Raw genomic sequence first — 3,519 nt, 5'->3', positions numbered from 1 at the left:
GTGAGGTCCCATCACTGCTGAATAGAGTGGAAAATCATGTCCCTTGACTTGCAAGTGACACTCCTGTTAATACAGCCCAATATATTATTGGCTTCTTTTTTTTTTGCAACAAGAGCAGACTCTTGACTCATATTCAGCTTATAGCCTGCTGGAGTACTGGAACCTAAGTAGTTCTTCCCGGGTCTGTATTTCTGTGTGCAACTGCTCCATTCCAAGTGCAGGATTTTTCACATGTCCTTATTGAATTTCAGTTCATTAATTTGGGACCATTTCTCCATCTTATCAAGGTCATTTTGAATCCTAGGCTTACCCTTCAGAGGGTGCATCCAGATGAATGCGTGTGCGCAGTATACGGCACTGCAGATGCCACACATAAAGCCCATGTTGCTAATTTGCAGCTCAGGGTTCTGGGTTTTTTTACACTGGGAGATCCTGTCATCAAAAGAGCCCATATCTAAAAAAAGCAGGGCAGTGCACATGGCGGTAGCATGCACCACCCAAAACTGGAGCCTGGCTGGTCAGAGCCACGTTCCAGGTGCTGACCAGGCTCCCTGATGCCAGGATGTTGTGGCTGCAGCCCCCAAAGGCACCCAGGGCCCCAGGTAAGGCTGCTGGAGCCAGTACCCTGGGGCCCCAGCTTCCCCTTCCCCACCTGGGATAACATGCCATGTGCCAGAGTGTTCTCTGGGGACAAGTAGCAGTGGCACATATTGTGCCGCTGCTGTTTGTCCCCAGGGAAAATGAAATCCTCAGTTGTGGGGCTGCACTCAGAGTGTCTACAAGTTCACCTGGCTGTCCCATTCATGAAGATATTAAACTATACCAGACACAGGACAAACTCCTGGAAAACCCCACATCAGACCTGATTGTCCCTGATTCTATCTGCCTTTTGTAATGCTTCTACCCAGGAGCAAGCCACTTGAGGGTGAGAAGGGAGGAAACACAGGACAGAAAGAGGGTGCAGACCCTGAGGGGTCAGTATGGGCAAAGGGAGAGTGAGACAGGCTAGAAGGACTGAAGCAGAAGGAAAAAGAAATAGACTGGCGAAGAGATGACAGAGTGCAAAGATGGTAAAATTTCTCCCAGGTGGAAATGAAAATTCATGTTTCACAGGACAGCTGAAAGGCAGTGTAAGATCTCATGGTTGGAAAAGTTCATTTTATGCAAAATGGGCTCAAATAAAAATTGGAGCAGTTTATTTACCTCCGAGTTGTGAGATGGCAAGCAGGAAGTTGAATTAACCTTCTTTCTTGTTATGATGTTTCATATTTCACAGGAGGGTGGGTGATGGAAGGCTCTCCTGGGCAAGGAATTTCTCTTGTGTTGAGACTGCTTTGTGAGCATGCAGATTTGGCTCAAAACAAAAGGCTGGAGCAAGGGTGTCAGCTTTCAGGTCTCAAGGTGTTGCATTTTGCTTCTTTCTTGTAAAATTACTAAGCTTCCATTTATGGTACATCACATTTATGTTCCCTAGATACCAGACTTACTGTACAGACCATCAAGTTGCTGAGAAATGAGAAACTTTATCCTCCAGTGTGAAATTTCTTGTTACAGTTGTCCCAGCACAAGGCCAGAATGGGATGTTTTGGACCATGGGTGAATGAATCATAAATACAATCTTACAGAGAAGATTTGCATTAGCTTCCCATCAGAACTAAAAGAGCCCAAAATAACTTAGCAAATATTATCAAAGATATTGTAGGCTATTGTAAGAGATGTAACTGACTCTGTCTGAGCCCTATGATGACTCTTCATGAAAGCACCTAGATGTAGAGGATGCATGACAAGGTGTGGTTGGCCTTCCTGACTGCATCCCCACACAGCCGGCCCATGTTCATCTTGGCATCAATGATGACTCCAAGATCTTTTTCTGCCTCTGCACTGACAAGAAGGGAGTTCCCCAGCCTGTAGGTATGGTGCTGGTTGTTCCTCCCCAGGTGCATCACCTTGCACTTGTCAGTGTTGCATCCCATCCTGTTCTCGTCTGCCCACCCCTGTAACCTGTCTAGGTCTGACTGTAGCCTATTCCTTCCTTCTAACGTGCCCACATCCCCCCACATCTTAGTGTCATCAGCAAATGTGAACAGGGTGCTTTTTACCCACTCATTCAAGTCGCTGATGAAGATGTTGAACAGTGCGGGCCCGAGGACCGAGCCCTGGGGGACCCCACTGCCCACATCCCTCCAGGTCGAAAATGACCCATGCACCATCACTCTCCGGGTGCGGCCCTCCAGCCAGTTGGTGACCCATTTGACTGTGTAGGTGTTGACACCATGGTCCCCCAGTTTCTTAATGAGAACGGGGTGAGGGACAGTGTTGAAGGCCTTCCGAAAGTGCAAAAAGACTACGTCCACTGCTACCCCTGCATCTAGAGATTTTGTGACCTGGTCACAGAAGGCCACTAGGTTGGTCTGACAGGACCTACCTCTAATGAACCCGTGTTGGTTGCCTCTGAGCATAATCTCCCCTGCTGGCCCCTCCTGGACATGTGCCAGAATAATTCTCTCAAAAACCTTACCCAGGATCGAGGTAAGACTAACTGGCCTATAGTTCCCCGGGTCCTCCTTCCTCCGCTTTTTGAAGATGGGAATGACACTGGCCCTCTTCCAGTCCTCTGGCACCACACCAGAGCACCATAAGTGCTCGTAAAGCTGTGCCGGGGTCCCGCAATGACCTCAGCCAATTCCCTCAGCGCTCTGGGGTGGAGATCATTTGGACCAGCTGATTAAATACATCCAGTCCCTCCAGAAGTTCCCTGACTAGATCCTCACTGACCCTTGGCCTAGATGCACCTCCCCTGGGGCCTGAGGGCAGCCCAGTGGGGGGGCTGATCTGGTCCCTGCTCAGGAAAATGGAGGCAAAGAAGTTGTTAAATAGGTTAGCTTTGTCATCTGGTGTGATAACCAAATTTCCTAGTGTGTCTTGCAGGGGCCCACGTTACCCGGTACCTTCTTTTTGCCCCCCAGGTATTTAAAAAAAGGACTTCTTGTTGTCCTTGATCCAGGAAGCTAGTCCCAGTCTCATCTCCGCCTTGGCCTTCCTGACTGCCCCCCTACATCCCCGAGCAACCACAGTATAATCCTCCCTGATGATGGCCCCTCCCTTCCATTGGGTGTGCACCTCCTTTTGGCTAGGAGACATTCCTGGATGCTTTTGGTGAGCCACGGGGGCTTATGTGCCCTCCTGCTCCCTTTGATCCGTGTTGGGATTACCTCACTTTGGGCTTGGAGGATCATCTCCGTAAGGAGCAACCACTCTTCTTGGACACCTGGCTCCCCTCCCCTCCGGGACCTCAGTGCTTCCCCAACTATTCTCCTTAGCTCATTGAAGTCCGTCCTCCTGAAATCTATGCCACCTTGCACTGGATGGTGAATTCCAGCAGGTGATGATCACTGTCCCCCACGTAGTCAAGCACCCACAGACCCCTCACCAGGTCATCACCCGTGGCCAGCACCAGGTCCAACAAGGCATCTCCCCTGGTGGGGCTGTGCACCTCCTGGGTTAGATGGAGGTCCTGCA

This window comes from Crocodylus porosus, unplaced genomic scaffold, assembly GCF_001723895.1.
Source record: "Crocodylus porosus isolate Cpor-Errol unplaced genomic scaffold, CroPor_comp1, whole genome shotgun sequence".
Lineage (NCBI taxonomy): Eukaryota > Metazoa > Chordata > Crocodylia > Crocodylidae > Crocodylus > Crocodylus porosus.
This window is presented reverse-complemented; position numbering follows the sequence as displayed.